The sequence below is a fragment of the Kogia breviceps genome, chromosome 2 (genome assembly GCF_026419965.1).
Source record: "Kogia breviceps isolate mKogBre1 chromosome 2, mKogBre1 haplotype 1, whole genome shotgun sequence".
Taxonomy (NCBI): domain Eukaryota; kingdom Metazoa; phylum Chordata; class Mammalia; order Artiodactyla; family Physeteridae; genus Kogia; species Kogia breviceps.
Genome location: NC_081311.1, coordinates 18,994,333 through 19,013,972, shown reverse-complemented (window position 1 = coordinate 19,013,972; position 19,640 = coordinate 18,994,333). Strand labels below are relative to the sequence as shown.

General features: G+C 42.1%; 1 protein-coding gene across 1 annotated transcript in view; it reads left to right on the top strand.

Moving 5' to 3' along the window:
• The window catches only part of LOC131750508 (oxaloacetate tautomerase FAHD1, mitochondrial-like), a 114,713-nt gene that overhangs the window by 5,848 nt on the left and 89,225 nt on the right, over positions 1-19,640 (top strand). The window contains exon 4 of the mRNA XM_059052978.2: positions 6,235-6,298. The gene's annotated coding sequence lies outside the window, so the exon portion shown is untranslated. The remainder of the gene's footprint in view (positions 1-6,234; positions 6,299-19,640) is intronic.

The following is a 19,640-nucleotide window of genomic DNA, read 5'->3' as shown; positions in this document are numbered from 1 at the left end:
CATATCTATCATGTTTTATCTCCTGAGCATCTAACAAAGGGCCTGGCACAAAGTAGGTGATCAATAAATACCCATTGAATGACCAATTGAATGCTTTTTCCAGGCCCTTGGTGTCCAATAGTGGCAGCAGTATTGGGAATCCATAACCAGGGCAGTACAGGGAAGACCCCAATCTTGAAGGACTTTTTCCCTCCTTTTTCAGGAAGCTCCCCTTCTTGTCCCTCCAAGTGCCATGACCTTTAGATGTAGTTTGGCTGTAGACAGGCTGTCAGTTCTCACCTGTTGGAGAGAGAGCGGGGCCTGTACACTTGGGAGGCAGGGAATCAGTGATTGAGGGGAAGTGGGGGTAGGGTAATGGAAAGGGGGTGGCTCCACTCTCCATCTTTTGGTGTTTATGCATATTTCCGAATCTTTATCCTATTGTATTATTAAAAAGGACTCTGGTCTAAGTACAGCAAACTGGGAGGTCTCAAGTAGAACTAGACAGATGTCTCTGTTTAACTCATAAGCTGATTACATCCTGCTGTGTCTCAAAAATTAAAATGCAAAATAAAAACTCCTCAACCCCTGCCTCTTCAAACTTCAATTGACAAGACACGAGTCACGCTCCTTTGGTAATAGCCGTACCAAAGAGAAGGCTGGAAAGGCTTATTTCTACTGTTACTCTGCTGGGTGTTGATTTCCTTCCACAGATGCAGTCCTGACAGGGGATAATCAAGGTTATCGACTGTTTGAATGGCTTAGGGCTGGAAGATAATTTAATAAATGGGATTGACACTCTTCTGTTTAGCATGATGCCAGGGCCTGGGTTAAATGCCCTATGGCAGAAGTTTTGGGGGAGAAGACAATGGGATTGTCTCACATTCCTTTGACCAGTGACTACAGCTGTAGAATGACATTTGTACCAGTCCCAGTGATGCTGAATGTTTGTTGAGCCTGGCCATTGCCTTCTCCCTGATTAGAGAGGCCAGCATGCAGGCAATGTACCTGGAGAGCTGGGAAGTCCACTCCATCAGGATGGATGGGGAGGGGCTGGCAGCCTCTTTAGCAGCACCTCTGCCAGCCTACTCTTGCCCTTTGCCACCTCCCCACCTGCATCCAGTTGTTATGGCTGGATGGTAATGGCTTGGTCCCTTGGTGAGGACTGCTCCGTCCTTTGGATTGAGCTCTCTGGCTCTTGAGAGTTCATTTTCTAGGTGCTTTGGAGTTATCGAATGGTTTCTTTTTCTGGCTTTACTTGTCCCTTCAGCTACGATCTTCACTTTCCTCCTCTTCTGGCAGCCAAAGGCTTCTGATGTCAAGCCTACTTTCCCGAAATCTGATGAAAGGCACAGAAGCTGAACTGTCACCCAGTGTCAGGAATCAGGTGATATTTCGCTTGCTTCCCCAGTGACTCTTCTTGTTCTTCCAGCAAACAATTTTGGAATTGCTTAATTGCTCAGAGCCCATCTGAATTCTCCTGGTATGAACAGGGCTGTATTCTTGATCACATTAAGGCATTTAAAATGGACTTCAGGGATTTCCCAGTGAGCACCTACTTTGTCTCATTGCCAGGGGCAAGGGTCTCCTTTGCTCCCCATTGAAGGGTGAGATTAATTTTCTCTGCAACGTCTTTAAGTCTCAGGGGTGGTGAAATTGTGATGGTTGGCTCTGTACTGGGAAACCTGGAGAAGACTCGTAGGCTTGAAGTACAGAGGTGAGACCAAAGAGGGGCGAGAAGCCATTGGCATGTGAGATTGACAGTTGACGAGCTGCGTCCGCACACACGTCCTTGGGAACATAATTCTAACGGTTCTGATGTTTCCTGTCAACAAAGTAGAACAAAGTGAATCAAGTGTATGGTGTCAGGTATTGGACATTGGAGTTAGGTGAAGGCAGAGAAAATCTCTGCGAGATCTCTGAGGTTGGATTTGTGTGGCAGGCATTCAGTTTAGCTTCAAGATAATGGTGCTTTTAGGAAGAAAAAAGAAGAAATATAGCCTAAATGTGTCCAGTGTACCAACAAATATTCTGAGGCTTAATTTAAAAAAATAAAATATTTTTTATTAATTGAGCTCCTGATGTTTCTTGAAGAACTTTGCATGTATTATCTCCAATCATTACAAAAGCCATTCAGGCTGGTGGAATTATCTCCACCTTACAGGTAAAACTCAACACATTGAACAGGTCCAAGGGGACGTCTTGATGCCCAGCCTTGCCCATCTGAGCAAAAGGCACTGCTCCCCCCTTGTAGAAGCTGCAAAATTGGCTGTTGTCCCAAATTTTCTCCCCCTTACCCTGACCTTCAGTCCATGAGTGTGTGTCAATTCCACCTCATCCCTGAGACTTGTACATTTCTCTATTTCCACTTTTACTAGCCTCATCCAGATCTGCATGGTCTTCTGAGTTTGTCTCTTGCCCCTCCAAATGTCTTCTCCACTCAGCATCAGAGCCGTCTTTACAAAACACAAACCACCCACGGAACTCGATTGCTTAAGATTCTTCAATGACTCGCCATTCCCAGCCCGCCCCTTCTGCCCCATCCTGTCTGGTTTCCTTCTCACCCACCTTCCATTACACGCCCCTTCCAGTCTCTGAAGCACACCCCCATGTAGAGTCTTCCTGTGTTGGTTTCCCCTGTCTCAAGCACTCTGCATCCTCTTTCTCCCACCTCAGTGCCTCTTATTCTTTAGGTCCTGTCAGAAGACTTGCTGGCCTCCCTTGTTATTCTTCATCAATGGATTCATTTTAATTTCCTCAGATTCAGAATGGGACTGTGAAATCTGCATTTTCACAAGCTCCCTCGATCCCATGATTCGAATGCAGGTGGTCCATACTTCCATGGAATAGTAAGGGCAGTTTTCTTAGATGCTGCTACAGCTCAAGACAATTTTTTGAGAAATGCATGCAGAAAAGGAGTCCTCTTTGGGCAGTACCTGTAGAAAAGCCAAGTGAGATAAGAGACTTTCTATGTCCTTGATAATATGTAGGAGGTATTGTGAAAACGAAAACATTATGTTACTCTGCTTGACCTTCCCGTTAGGCACCAGGCTTGACCCCAAATGTTTTTTAGACACTTCCCCAAGGCCTCATTCTTTGAACCTCAACAGGTAAAAGTAGCCATGTACTACTTTTAGGATATGTATGTAAATATAGTTGCAAAAGTAGCTTGGATAGCCGCTGTATATTAGAAGTGTTCGATCTCTCAGGGTGACAGCTGTGGCGGGGTTGCTGGTTGTGGAATGGATGTGTTTGGATGTTTGTCATGTGGTCTCATTACCCTCAGCAGCCCTGAGCCCAGGTAACATTGGACTGGTGTGAAGGCTGCTGCACAGACTTTCCAATCTGGCAGCTGTTTGGACATTTATTTTCAGTTGACAGATTCGATGCTGTCCCACAGCAATGAATTCTAGAACTACACTGATGTCACCAAAGATTTGGAAAATATTTAGTGTCCCCAAAGGACCTGTGCAGTTTTTGGAAGAGGGAAAAAAAAAAGGTTATTAAAAGAAGATTATCACACAAAAAGTGAAATAGACACCAGGGATTTCTTCAGTTCTTTGCTTATTCCTGTTATTTGGAATCCAGGAAATTGGTGGTTTGCCATAGTGAGTTGAGTTTTCAGAACACGGTCTTGATTTTTAATTGATGCCTTTCCTTCAAATGGTTCCATTTTTGTCAAGTTTTATGTGTAAGCCTAAGCTTGGATTTTTTGGATTTCCTTATTAAAGTAATGAGGAAGAAAAAATATATATTGATATTTATATGTACGCAAATGCACATACTTCTTCAAAAACAACTTTCCTTCAAGTCATCTAGGAAACTATTTTTCCTGTATTCTAAACATAAAGGAGAAGTTTGTTCAAGAAGGAACCAACTGCCCTTCCCACCGATTCTCCCTCTTTATTTCCCATCTGTCCTCCCAAGGACCTTTACTGTTTATCTTTGCATCTATCTTGTTCACAGTTGCGTACATAGAAAGTAGGATATCATCTGGTATAGTCTCTGCCCTCACTGAGCTTACAGTTTGGGAATTGGGGTGAGGGAGGGGGAGATAGGCATTTAATAAATTACTTAAAAAATGATTATGTTTTCATAAATACTATGAAAAAATACAAGATGCTGTGAGAGCTCTTTACAGAGGGTCAGGAAAGCTTCCTTGAGAAGGTGCCATTTAAGCTGAGACCTGAGGGATGATGAGGAGTTGGCTGAGTGACACTGAATAGGGGCCAAGCATTCCATGCAGATATCAACAAGCAACATGTGCAAAGGCTCTGGGGCAGGAAACACAGTGCATTTGAGCAAACAAAAGAAGGCCAATATGTTATGGGAGAGTTTGCAGGGGTCAGACCTATGCAGGCCTCTGTAAGCCAAAGCCAGATCTGTGTACTTAATTCTAAAAGCAGTAGGAAGCCATGGGAGTGTTTATGCAATGGTTTGTGCTTTTAAAAGCATGTTCTAATGTTGAAGCTAATTGAAGAGAGTCAAGAGTGAGGAGGGGGGAAGACCGGCCAGGAGGCCATTACAGCTGAGTCGTGAGATCATGGTGGTTTGAAAGGGTAGTGAGGTTGGAGGGTAAAGAATATATTGGAGGAATATCCAGCAGGTGAAATTCATGATTGAGGGAGAAGGAGGTGTCAGAATGACTCGAGCATTTCTTCTTTGAACACACAGAAATGCCGTTTCTGAGATGGGGAACCTGGAGACGGTTGGAGGTGGGGAAGAAGGCCAGTTTGGTTCTGCACTTGTGGAGCTGAAGCTGCTTTGTCAGCCACGTGGAGCTGTTGAGAAGGCAGGTGATGTGTAAGACTGTGCTTGGAACACAGATCTGTCCCAGAAAGATACATTTTTGAAATTTCACCGTTTGCTAGAACAAGTTTTTCTTGCCTCTGAATGTCCCTTGCCTAAAGAACAGTACCACTTCAGCTGCAAGGCAGGATTCACAAAAGGGCCAAACAGTTGTTCTGGCAGCTTGGACTTTGAATAACAGGTGTCTGAAACCCCTTCAAGTGGATGAGAGAGAGAGGCGAGAGGCGAGACCCTGACACATACCATTAACCATCACCATCGGATACTAGAGTCTACAGAGCTGCGGCAGCAGGCAGTGGTCACAAGGCACCACCGTGGTACCAGGGCTTGTCATCAGCTAGGGAGCAGATGAAGACAACACATCTGAAGTCTCATCTAGAGAGTGATCCACAGGTTTCAAAAGTCAATGGAGAGTCGGGTAAGCAAGCTCCAAGGAAAGAGGAGAGTGATACCAGAGATGAGCAGGGAAAAGCCCTGAGTCAAGTATTCAGAGAGGCTGGTAGGGGAAATTCATAGAAACCAGCCTGTGAAGTGGCCACGATACGGGTCATTAGTACATGATGCTGGGAGGGTGGCAGGTCCATGCCTCCTAAAAACTCTCCCGGGAGGAAAAAAATTTTCACTGCTGCAACTCCAATAGATTTTCAAAATGATCTGAAACCGCTACATAAATTGTGAAATGTAGCTCCTAGTTCTATTTGTATTGCCACAGTGTAAAAAGCATACTCCTCCCAGCCATCAAAATAGCAAAGCAAAGAAGAAAAGGAAGGGTTTTGTTTGGACATTGGAAAGGATCTTTCACTGGCTGACTCTACCCAACGGTCACATTTTCTTTTACTCTCTCTCTCCCCTTCCCACCCCCGATCCTTCTCCCTATACAACCCCCTCCCCCAACCTGCCTCTTCACTCCTTCTGCCATGTGAGTTAACATTTCTGGAAGATTCTGGAATAATTAGGTGGAGTCATAAGAGGCAGAAATAGCTGTGTGATGGTGCAAAGTGAGAAATCACGGTTGGAGACCCAGACGCGTGTGACGGTGCAGGGCTCTGTTAGGCTTGGTACAGGCGGAGGCAGCCTTTTGCCTCCCTTTCCTCTCCCCCAAGGACTTCTTTTTGTTTTTTTGCGGTACGCGGGCCTCTCACTGTTGTAGCCTCTCCCACTGCGGGGCACAGGCTCCGGACACGCAGACTCAGCAGCCATGGCTCACGGGCCCAGCCGCTCCGCGGCACGTGGGATCTTCCCGGACTGGGGCGCGAACCCGTGTCCCCTGCATCGGCAGGCGGACGCTCAACCACTGCGCCACCAGGGAAGCCCCCAAGAACTTCTTATTCGTTTATTTAGAGAAGGTGGGTGCCTGGGTGAGAGAAGGTGAGTGGACTTAACTGTAAAGCGTGTTCATATTGACTCGGTGTGTAAGTTCATTTTTCTTTTTTTTTTTTTTTTCAGTTACAAAATTATGAGACCCCGATTAGATTCTCAAAGCTGTGTTCTCCTGGCTACGTTGTCTTGGGTGAGTCACTTAATCTTCCTGATCCTCAGTTTACTGAAAATCTGAGATGACAGTGATAATCCCTGTCCTACCTTCATGACAACTTTGAAAAATTAAGGATTAAATGAAATGACACATGTAAATTCTTTATAATTAGTTATTGTTATTACCCTTGATATGAATTTGAATTCAGTTGCATATACAATAGAACTATAGAAATATGGGTTAAAAAAATGTAAGAAAGCAATGCAATGAAAACTAAGGAGGGCAACTGCATGTAGCAGAAATCTGAGGCCAGAGAGAGGCCTTATCAGCACTGAGTGTTGAACTTCCTAGCAAACGAGGCATAAAGGGAAATTAGCTAGTAAACGATGCTTAGTATTTCAGCAGGAGTCATCACATTTTTACCAGAAATTACAGCTGGTAATTCTATCCCCTGCTTCTAGCTTAGGGTAGGCTCAAGATATTTGCTGAATTGAACAAATTCAAATAAGACCTTGCCTTTAGCCTAGCGGGGAGGAGTTTGTCATGTGTATCCTTGTATTTTAAGGGACCACATACAATACAAGGGGCCAGTTTCCAAAAGCTGCTTTAGCAGTGGAACAGAAATTGTATTCTTAAGACCATTTCTTTTATTGACTCCTATTGTTTGGTCAGCCAACAATCATTTGTGGGGCACCGTTTGCTCCGGACACTGCACCAGTTCTCTGCAGAGGGAAAGGACAGCTGTAAGGACCCAGCCTTTCAACTTCTAGAATGTAACCCAGAAAAATACTCCCTTGTGGGCACAAAGAGATATGCACAAAAAAGTTTACAGTGGCATTGTTTGTATAACAAGGAAAATGGATATAATGCAGAAGTTCTTCTGTAGAGGAGTAGGTAAGTAAACTATAGGACCTCCCAAAGATGGAGTACTGTGCAACTGTTAAAATGAATAAGGCAGAGCCATGTGCTTCACGAGGGAAGTGTGCTCCTGTCTTATGCTACTTAGTGGTAAAAGCAATTTGCGAAACAGCATGTAGGCAATGGTTTCATCTTCAGGAAAAACTATAATTATTAATAATTTATAGCTTCTGATACACAAATTGTTGACAAAATATGCACCAAACTGGCAGTGGTTATCTTGTGACAGAAAGATTCTGGGGGAAGCTTCATTGCCTACACTCTGTATTTCTCTGAGATGTGAATTTAATATTGCCTTGTATTACATGTGTTATCAGAAGGTGCAATAAAGATACTAAGTACTGTGCAGGGAGCTGTGGATAACGTGATGTGTAAGTTATTGTCCCCACCCTTGTAAAGGTCAAAGTCCAGTAGGGGAGAAAGCCACTGAAGGAATTATGCCATCGTGTGAGCCTTGCGGTGAGAGAACTGTGTCTAGGGGGCACAGGTGCCATGGGGAGGGACAGGGTGGGGGAAAGGGTGATTGGAAGGGCATTGCAGGGAAGTTGATCCTGAGCATGGTCTGGAAAAATACCCAGAGTGACCATGACCAGGAAGCTACATCAATAAGTGCCAAGTGAGGATTCAAAATGGTCACCAGCATATTGAAGTATCTCCGTTCCTTGGACATTCTGACTCATGAAATGCCACAGGAGGCCAGACAATGGAGGGGACACTTTAAAGACAGATGTTCTAAGGGAGTCACAGAGGGTCAACTCCAGTTTTCTACAGGCCAGTCACATGGTTCTGAGCGTTCCCCCATTTGAAAGAACTTGGCATTAAATCAGAGCTTAGTTGGTGATCTAAGGATGAATTTAGATAATCCTAATTAATCCCCAAGCCTCCTGCATCACATTGTTCTTAAAGCTTGACTTTATAGTCCAGAGGCAAGACCCAAGTGTCATTAGAGCGTATATTTATTCTGAGATGAAATCACCACGGTACTTTGATTGATAGCAGGGTGAAGGAGAGGGCCTCAAATTTCTTACTGACAGAAAGAACATGTTTTCCCAATGTCTTCACATTTGTTTATCCCATGAAGGGCTTTGGCGGACACATTGGTGGCCTGCCTCTGTTTTCTCTGGTCTTTAGAATTGGTCTTCCTGGCACTGCATTCCCCCCTGAAAGCTGCTTGTTAGACTTTGGCATCCTGACTTGGGAGGTGGTTAGGAAACACGGCTCAGGATGGAGTGAGTCCAATGTGAGCTGTCTCTCTCCAACCCTATTCTTGTGCAGAAGAACTAGAGATGGTAAAGGAGAGAGACAAATGGGAAAGGTGGGACGACTGAGTCAAGGACTGCTCGCCAAAAGGAGCTGTACTAACCAGAGACTTACATCCTGGCTGATTGGGGATCTTTATTTCCTCCCAGTTTTGTTTCCACTGGCTGACCCCATCCACAGCCTCTTGGACGCCATTTGATCAGTAGAGTGTGTGTTGGCTGGTGCTCATATCTCTCTTGGTAACCTATACACATGCCTTTTAGGGGCATGTATATAACTTTTTGTCCCCCAGTAAACTTATTAATGCGTATAACATACACTTAGAAAGGTACACAAATCATAAATGTATCACGTGATGAATATTCACAAACTGAACATACCTGTTCAATCAGCTCCAGATCAAAACACAGAATACTATCAGCACCTTGGATGCCACCTGCCCTCCTGATACAGATTACCCACAACCCTGACTTACAATGCCTTAGATCAGTTTTACCTGTTTTTGAACTTCAAATTATACTTTTGTGTGTTTCTGATTTATTTGGTTCAGCATCATGCAATTGTATTTTTATGAATACTCATCTTACTCTTGATGGGCATCCTGGTTATTTGAATTTTCGGGTATTATTGTGGTACGATGAACATTCTTGTACATGTGTTTAGGTGAACATATGTACCTGTATCTGCTGGGTATGTTCTTGGGAGTAAAGTTGCTGGGTTGTAAGAATGCATATGTTCAATTTTAGCAGCTACTGCTAAATGGTTGTTCAACATAGTTGTACTAATTTGTCCTCTTAACCAGCAGCAGTGTATAAGAGTCTCAGTTGATTTACATCCTTTCCCACACTTGGCATGGTTTACCTTTTTCATTGTAACCATGCTGGTGGGGGGCATGGACATATCTGTAGCTTTTTAATCTTGCTTTTCCCTGATGACTAACTGAAACCAATCACCTTTTCATCTGCATTAGCTAATTTAGATATTCTCTTTTGTGAAGCACCTGTTCAAGTCTTTGGCCTATTTTATTGGGCTGTCTTTTCCTTAATGATTACAGGATTTCTTTATATATTTTGGATGAGTCTTTTGTTAGATAAGTGTATTGCAAATACATATATCTGTGGCTTTAAAAAAATCTCTTAACGATGTCTTTTGATGAAAAGTTCTCAGTTGCAATGTAGCGTAATTTATCCATCTTTTCCTTTATGGCTAATGCCTTTTTAAAAAATATATTTTAAAATATTTATTTATTTTTTGGCTGCATCTGGACTTAGTTGTGGCACACAGGATCTTTTGTTGTGGCATGTGGGCTCTTTGTTGCAGTGCACAGGCTTCTCTCTAGTTGTGGCCTGCAGGCTCATTAGTTGTGGCACGTGGTCCTAGTTGCCCCACGGCATGTGGGATCTTAGTTCCCTGACCAGGGATCAAACCAGCATCCCCTGCATTGCAAGACAGATTCTTAACCACTGGACCACCAGGGAAGTCCCCTGGCTAGTGCTTTTTGTGATACTGGTTAAGACATCTTTGTCTAGTCTAATGTAATAAAATATTCTCTGTGTTTTCTTATAAAAATCTTATGTTTTTCCCTTCAGCATTTAGGCCAACTGTTTATCTGAAACTGATGTTTGTGAGTGGTGTGTGGTAGGGGTCATGTTTCCCCATATGGATATCCAATTGAATTAGCGCCTGTAATTTTAAAGAGTAGCCTTTCCTACTGCACTGCGTATTCACTTTTGTTATAGCCCAGATGACTGCATCTTTGTGTGTTTATGTCCCTAGACTGTCTTCTGTGTCTTTGGTCAGTTTGTCTGTTCTTATGCCAATACCACCACACTGTCTTAATTACCGAAGGTTTGACTTCAGGTAATATAAGTCCTTTGTTGTTATTCTTGAAGAATTTTTTCTTTGCACATTCCATATAGATTTAGAATCACTTGTCAATTTCCAAAGGAAAACCTGCTGGAATTTTGAGTGAGATTACTCACAACTGGTAGATCAATTTGGAATTTGACTTCTTTTCGACATTGGCTCTTCCAGTTCACCAACATGATATAGCCCTCCATTTATTTGAGTTTTCTTTACCTATTTCATAATGTGTTGTAGTGTTCAATGTAGAGATCTTTTAATTTGTTTCATTTTTCATTGCATTTTCTCTTTTATTGGTCAGTTGTCCTAGGAGTTTATCCGTTTTATTACTCTTTCAAAGTTGAACTTTTGGATTTGCTGATTGAAGCCATATTTTTCCCCTTTTTTCCTTCTGCAGTAATTCTAGATTTATAAGAATTGTGAAGATAGTACAGAGAGATCTCACATATTTTCCCCTCAGTTTCCTCTAATGTTAACATGTTATATAACCATGGTACGTTTTTTACAACTAAAAAATTATTGTTGGCACAATACTGTTAACTATATTGTAGACATTTTTTCATATCCCCCAAGTTTTTCCACAAGTATCCTTTTTTTCCCCCCCTGTTCCTGGATCCAATCCAAGATACCACCTTACATTTATTTGTCATATCTTTCTAGTCTCCTCCAGCCTTTGACAGTTTTTTTTTTGGTTTTCCTTGTCTTTCATGACCTTGATACTTTGGATGAATGCTGGTGAGGTGTTTTGTAGAGTGTTTCTCAATTTGGTTTTGCCTGCTATTTTCTCATAATTAGACTAAGGTTATAGATATTGGGGAAGGATACCTCAGAAATAACTCATTACATTAGATTGTGGGTTACATGATGTCAGTATGACAAGACGCTGGTGTTAGTAACTTTGATCACTTCATGAAGGTAGTGTCTGCCAGGTTTCTACACTGTAAAATTGATATTTTTCCCTTTCCATACTTTGTCCGTTAGAAGTGAGCCACTGAGTCCAGCTGTCACTCAAGGTGAGGGAAAGTAAACTCCACCTTCTAAAGGGAGAAGTGTCAAAGAATTTGTGGATGTATTAAGATTTCCACAGTAGTTAACAAATATTTTAGGAGACATACTTTGAGGCTATGCAAATATCCTGTTTCTCCTTAAAATTTCACCAATTAATTTTAACACTCATTAAAGGATATTGTCTGCAGCAACTATGACTGTAGTGTTCTAATAGTTTTTTTCTATTTCTCATTCCTTATGGTTTTTTTTTTTTTTTTTTTTTGTGGTATGAGGGCCTCTCACTGTTGTGGCCTCTCCTTTTGCGGAGCACAGGCTCCGGACGCGCAGGCTCAGTGGCCATGGCTCATGGGCCCAGCCGCTCTGCGGCATGTGGGATCCTCTCGGACTGGGGCACGAACCCGTGTCCCCTGCATCGGCAGACAGACTCTCAACCACTGCACCACCAGGGAAGCCCCTCCTTATGTTTGTATACATTGGAATTTTTCTGTAGTACACGATTGTTAACTATGGGTACAATGTTGTCCAGCAGTTCTCTAGAACTGATTCATCTTGCTTGACTGAAACATTTTGCCCAATGACTAGTACCTCCCCGTTTCCTCCTCCCCCAGCTCCTGGCAACTACCATTTCACTTTTTGATTCTATGAAATTTGACTATTTTACATACCTCGTGTAAGTGGAATTGTGCAGTATTTGTCTTTCTGTAACTGGCTTATGATGTCTTTTTTTTTTTAAAGCAGTTTCTTACCTTATAGAACTGTGAGATGCTTCAGGCCCTTTATTGAGAAATGGTATTTAGAAACCAAGATCTGGGTATTAGCTGTGCTCATTGCCACTGGGATGTCATTGATTCTAGGCTTTCTGAGTGGACAAAGCTAGGAAATGATATATACAGCATACACATACACACAGACACACACTTGCTCTTCCATATCCACATTTATTTCTGTGTTCATTTGTATACGTGTTTGAATAAATCATGAGTTTCTACTGATATCTCTGACTCAAATCCAGCAGGGTTCATTTTAGGACCCCCCCACCCCCACTTGTGGTTTATCTTCTTTTCTCATAGTGAAAAACATGGTTCTCATTATGTTCAATGTATTTATTTATTGTTCAATCCTAGTATACAAGTAGTTTTAGACTTGTTAACCCATGCCCCTGTGAGAAACAAATTTACCAACTATAATACTCTGCCTTTATGTCTTTAGCATTACAGTGTCTAGATGAAACCCTGTTTTTCTAGAGGTTGTGTAATAAATTAGCTTCATTTGTCACACATGTAAAGTTTAATCAGGAATAACTTATGTGATCTTGGTGGAGCAGATTATGAATCCAATAATATATTGGAAAGGAGGTTAGGCTAGGCCTCTCCTTTTCTCAAGATTCTGACCAGCTGGAAATAGACACAAGTTGCCAAATGGGAATTGGGTCTGGTATCACATTCAGTACTGATGAAGATGCATTGCAGAATACAGTGGGACAGCTTCCTCTCAAGCGGAGGTCACAGCTGTTCTGAGGCAGAGGTAGAGAACAGTGGATCTGACTTGCAGTGGGATAGGATGAGTGGAAGGTGGGGAGAGGCCTGTCTAGGTGAGGAAGAATTCAGACTTGACTTAGAGAGTAAGAGAAGGAGAGGGACAGGCAGAGAAGGAGGTCAGTTCTACTTTGAAGTGCTGGTGGGTTACAAGGACTAATTGTGTATTGGGCTCTCCAGGAGCTGAAAGGGTATAGTGTAGTGTAGTGAGAAGAAGCAGGTGTATTCATTCCAGGACTGGAGCCATCTGGAGTACAGTGGGGATCTCTTTCCTTAAGTGGCAAACCTGGGTAGGAGGTGTTCCCTCTCTGAGTTACTTTACCTGATCAACAGACTTTAGGGAAGACAGTTCTGTCTTTCCCTTGGAGAGCAAGGCACTGAAATTCTTCTGAAATAAACACAGAAGTGGTAATTTTAAAATAAGGTTTTGATTTTCTGATTATGACTATATCTTGTGCTCATTAAAAATATTTAGAAAATATAAAATATAAAGAATAAAATTAAACAACTATAGTCTAAATGTCCAAGAAAAAGAAATGTTAACATTTTTTGGGTGTTCTTTTCTGTTTTTATTTTTCCTCATTTTTAGTTTTTCAAAGAACTGGCTTTTGGTTTCATAGATTTTTCTCTTTTTTTGTCAGCTCTTTTTCATTAATTTTTGTTCTTTATCTCATTTCTTCTACTTATTTTGGACTTAACTTCTGTTTTTTTTCCTAGCTTTTAATATGGAAATTTAGACCTTTTATTTTAGATTGTTTTCCTTTTCTTGGATACAACTTTAAATTTCCCTCTAAGGACTGCTTTGCTGTATCGCACAGATTTTTTGATACATTGGTTTTTCTTTTCATCCTGTTCAAAATATTTTCTAGTTTCCTTGGTAATTTCTTCTTTCGCCCAGGGGTTATTTACAAGTCCATTTACTTAATTTCTAAATAATTGAAGATTTTCCATATTTTCTCTTGTTTATTACTAACTTAACTTCAATGTGGTCAGAAAACCTACTCTGCATGTTTCAGTCCTTTTAAACTTATTGAAATTTATTTTATGGCTCAGAAGATTACTTATCTCAGTGAAATTTCCATGAGCACTTGGGAACAAAGTGTATTTTATTGTTCTTGGATGTAGTGTCTATAGTCAGGTTAAGTTGTTGCAAAGTGTTCAAATCTTTTATACAGTTTACTGATTTTTTTGCTACTTTAATGAGAGGACTGTTAATATCTCTAACTATAATTTTAGATTTGTCTGTTTTTCCTTTTGGTTTGTTAAGTTATTTGAAGTTTTGTGTAATTTGAAGGTTTCTTATTTAGTACGTAGGCATTTAGGATTATGTCTTCTTGATTAAAGACATAATTCTTGAATTTGAGGAAAGCAGAGTGCCCTTCATAATGTGGGTGAACCTCATCCAATCAATTGAAAGTCTTAATAGAACAAAGACTGATCTCCTTCTCTCCTGTGAGAAGGAATTCTCACAGGAGATGGCCTTAAACTTGAACTGCAACATTGACTCTTCCTTGGGTCTCTAGGCTGCTAGTGCATCTTGCAGATCTTGGACTTTCCAGCCTCCATAATTATGCAAGGCAGTTCCTTAAAATCAATCCCTATCTATCTATCTCAAACTGGTTCTGTTTCTCTGTAGAACTCTGATACAATTACATTCAGTACAGTTTTCCCTTTTGATATATTTTTCATGTCTAGAGGTTCCCTTTGGTTCTCTTTTTTATGTTTTTAATATCTGCACTTATTATGCTTATGTTATTCTTTATTCTTGAGCATGTTTCTAATAGATGTTTAAAAAATCTTACCTGCTATTTCCATCACTTCTGGATCTGTTTCATTTGATTGATTTTTCTCCAGTTGAGTCACATGGCTTTTCCTTTTGTGCATGCTCCCCTGATGTCTCTTCCTTTTCTTATGAAAACTCTAGTCATATTGAATTAGGGCTTATGACCTCATTTGAGCTTAATTACCTCTTAAAAGTCTCTGTCTCCAAATACAGTCACATTGAGAGGGCTTAAGGCTTCAGCATATGAATTTTGGGGGGATACAATTCAGTCAGTAACATTGTTGTTGTTTCGTTTTGTTTTCCCTTAATGAGTGTCATTTTAATGAAGCTTTGTTCTGGCAGGGAGTTATGTTGCTTGGGGAACAGCCTAATTCTTTCAGGGCTTGTTTTCAGTTAGGGCAATTCCATAGAAGCCTTTACTCTAGATCTGGGTAGCCCCACTGCTAGGGCATGGTCCTTCTGGACTCTACTGAGTGGTGATCAATGAGGAGTCACTGCCCTGGCTGGTCAGAACGTAAGTTTCTTTCAGTCCTTTCAGCTGTCAAAGTGTTCAGCTTACAAATCCCTGGCCATTATATTCCTGGCTCTGGAGTTTCACCCTATTACTACGCACCTTAATACTGGGCAGCAAAGTGAGGCGGACTCTGAGGGGTTTTCTGAAACTCTCTGCCTAGCTCTCTCCTCTCTAGAATTTTGCCTCTACAAAGCCCAGCTGTCCCAGCCCACTCAAATTCAGCTGTCTGTATCCTCCCTCAATCCATCAAGATTGTCCACCTGCTTGGGACTCTTCTCCCTTTCTGTGGTCCATAAAGTTCCTCTGGTCAAGAGCTAGGGCAAAAACAGGGCTGATCTTGTTTTCCTTTTTTTCAGAGATTATAGCCCTGCAAGGACTGTCGTTCAATATTTGGAAACCATTGTTTGTATATTTTTCCAACTACCTAGTTGCTTACAGTAAAAGGAGATATGTATTCCCAGTTACTCTATCTATCAAGGCATATTTATTTATTCCCACATATTTAAGACCTATGAAAGAAACAGAAAATATTTTTTTTTTAAAGAAAAAACCCTATGGTGTCTAGATTTTGTATCTCTTTGTTTCAGTTATTTTGTCTCAAAACCATTTCCCTCATCATTAAAAACTCCTTAGGATACTGTGTTAATTGGATTCTGTATGTTTGGACTGAAGAACAAGGCCAGGGACTTGGCCTCAGTCCTGATGAGGCATTGGCACACGGGGAGAGGGGCCACTGGGCTGTGGCAGGTAGGACACTGGGGCCCTGGCGCTCCATGAGGACAAACGTCGTGTCCTCTCTTACAGCTGCACTTTTATCCATTCTCTCAAATCATATCCTGACTTTTCATCTTACCAAATAAATACCTCTGATTTTAGATAAGTATCTTGCTGTCCAGGCAGCTGGATGTAAACAGGAAAAGCACGGCCTTTAGATGTCAGACGTAGTTAGCCTTGAGGCTCTCAGCTTCTTTACTCAATAATTATGTGCCCTTGGGAAAGCTGTGGTACCTCTGCAGAGCCTCTGTTTGCTCACCTGTAAGACAGGGAATGAGGATAATGACCTCATTGGGCTATTATCAGGTCTACTTGAGATAATATCCTCAAGAGCACTGGGTATCATGTCTGATATAGGATAGGTTTTCTCTAGTTGCCTATAGGGTTTCTTTATAAAACCAGATGTAAAGCTATGAGCTGGGTGTGTTCAGGCCTAAGGTGAGCTGCAGGGGACTTGAGGACCTGAATGACTCTCTGTATCATTTCTTGCCTCTCTTTGTTCAGGGATCAGAAAATAAAGCCAGGCAGAAGATCTCTACCAAGGTTATCATCAAATTCATGGCTGTGAGAGTCTAGCCAGGTGAGGCTTATCTTTATCTGACCATTTTCAGAACTGGCTGCTCAGGCAGCAGTTTCGGTCCCTCACACAGCCTGGGACGCCAGCTGTCCTGCCTTTCATAGTGGCTGCCAGCAGCTACACCCAGGATGGGCTGTGGTGGCTGCTACACATACGAGAAGAGTAGCGATCATTACAGAACAGTCTGTGTTTGGGTTATAGGCAGTTAGGGGCTGGACCTTTACAAAAGACTTTTCATTCACCCAAAACAGGAAACTCAAATTTCATCTATTCTTCTTCTTCTTCTTCTTCTTTGCCTTATCTTTTAGCTAGTTTCTTTCCTTTCATCATTTCTGCTGCTCTAATACATGTGTGTCTTTTGTTTCTTCCTCCTGGAATACCCATGTCTCCATCCTTGTCTGGCTACCCTGATTCATCCTTCAGAACATGGCCCCTGGGCTCCCCTGGTGGCGCAGTGGTTGAGAGTCCGCCTGCCGATGCAGGGGACACGGGTTCGTGCCCCGGTCCGGGAAGATCCCACATGCCGCGGAGCGGCTGGGCCCGTGAGCCATGGCCGCTGACCCTGTGCGTCCGGAGCCTGTGCTCCGCAACGGGAGAGGCCACAACAGTGAGAGGCCCGCGTACCACAAAAAAAAAAAAAAAAAAAAAGAACATGGCCCCTGATTGGCTCACATTTCCCTCCTTGACACTTGCTCTCATCCTGGCTCTTACTATACTACTTAGTCATCCCCTGTTTGTTCATATATATTTTCTGGCACCTAGCAGGCATGTTTTTGAATAGCTGAGGAAATAGGGAGGGAAGATGGTTAATCAGTTAATCTGATAAATAAAATGAATAGAGGTTAGAGGGATGACACAACTTGTTTCGTCCCCACCACCATCTAGGAGGGAATTGTCAAAGAAGAGAGTTCCTTCACATTATAGGAAAGTCACATTTGAGTTGCTCACAGACGTGTGGCTGCATGAGAAGATTCGGAAGGTTCTCCAGAATCTGCTTGAGCCTGTCCAAGTACTCCTTTGCTTGCTTGTTCCTTCATCGACTCATTCAATATTTATTAATGTATATGTGTGCCAGGCACAGTTCTAGATGCTGGAAATATCACTGGTGAACAAAACAGAAAAAAAAAATCCCTGTCTTCATGGAGCTTATACTTTAGTCAGGGGCAAATGATAATGAAAGAAGAGCTCTAATAAGCCAGGTGGCAATAAGTCCAATGAAGAGGAATTAAGGCTTCGTTAGGGAGAGGGGGAAGGGAGGAACTGCTTTAGCTGGAATGACCAGGGAAACTTTCTTTGAGGACATTTGAATAGAGACCTGGACGAAGTGAAGACTCAGGCATTCGTATTCTGGGGAAAACAGTGTTCTAGGTAGAAGGAGGAGCAATGAGAAGGCCCTGGGGTGGGACCAGGCTTGATAGCAGTTAATCATCATATTTTTTTGCAATGGTAAGGTGAGCACAGAACTTTCATTTTGTATTTTATCCTTTTGCATTATAGCTCTCACAAGATAAACCAAATAATGTCGTAGGTCCACTTCACTATATATAGTGGGCATATTCCGGGAAAAGTGAGCGTATCTATGTGAAGTTTTGTAATTAAATTCCCTTCTGAAGGCACACAAGGACCTTGTCCTTTTAAGGGACCCCATGGCTAATTCTTTTAATAGGGTGAATAATCATCTTTAGAGGATCCCTTAGGTTCTTCTCATTTTAAAACTCCTATGGTTTTATGTCTCTACAGAGGCTGAACTTTCATATATTTTCATGAAGGTGGAGAAAACACAGCACGAAGTACATACAAATGGCAGCCAGCAGTTAGTCAGGCAGGTAAAATTTCATTGGAAGAGACTGAAGGTTTTTTTTCCCTGAAATGTAAGACTTATCAATCTCTACCTTCCTTCCCCTGTTATACAAAGGTGGCACATTTGGGCATAAAGGAAGTAGAGAGTTGAAGTCAGATGACTAGGAAAAAAGACTATAAAGTAGCTGTTTTCCTAAATCTCTATTTAAAAGAGCAAGCCCACATTTCTTCTCTTAAGGGAAGTAACTCCTTTTGAATTTCAGTTCATGTGGTCTGTGTTACGATAAGAGCAAGTAAGGATGGTCCAGTTCCAAATTTTCTTCAGTTTCCCGGTATCATCTTGGTTATTGTAAACAAACAAATGAGGCATAAATGAATCACGCAGAGAGTGTGTGTGTGTGTGTGTGTGTGTGTGTGTGTGTACGCGCGCATGTGTGGAGGAGGGGTTGACAAGTGAATTTTTTACAAGTCTGTGTAAAGGTCCAGACTGGGCATGGTGAGTACACTTAAGAGCCCAGGGATGACTTTGGCGATGTGGCTCGTACTGGAGATGTTTTTGGTGAATGGATTGCTTGCTTGGGTACCCAGCTAGTATGCCCCGTGACAGCCTCACATGCTTTTTAAACTATTCATTCAAAATGATTTATTAGCTACTAAAGCAAAAAAGGGAAAGGAGATCAATTCCATATTATTCACAAACAGAGTAATCTTCTGGCTTGACCAAGGAGCCAGTCCTCAACAAAGCGAGTGCAGAAAGTTCACCCTCCAGCCATTCAAGGGTCTTCCCGAGCCACCATCACCTGCCCAGCTCATTGGTGCTGCGTGGACTTCATTTGCAGCCTACTTTGCTTGACTGTGGATGGGAGGGAAGACTCTTTTCTTTTGTTCTCCTCTTTTTACCATTAGTGAGTCAGCAGGAATGCTGGTTCTGAAGACAGTTTCCTATGCTGTGTACGTTTCCTAGCTCTTTACAAAGGGAGCAGTTTTGTCATGACTTTGTTGTGGTTTCTAAACCTTGGGAGGTATAGGCAGTTCCACACTTCCGCACTGAAAGTGAACAGAGACGTATAATGCCGAGGGTAACTCCCACCAGCAGAGCCGTTTGTTTGGTATCTGTAAAGTGCCGCAGCGCAGTCCTGTAGGTATCATCTTCATCCCCGCTCTCAGTGTGACAAGGGAACTAAAGAAGGTCTGTCTGCAATTACCTTTGGGTGAAGTTCTTAGCCTCATCCTCCTCCTAAAACATCTTCTGAGCTCTCTCTTTCCTTCGAGCTGATATAGCTTTTGTCTGGCCCACTGGTCTGTTGCTCTCCCAATCCAAATTTTGGGTGGAATTTTTCCATGTT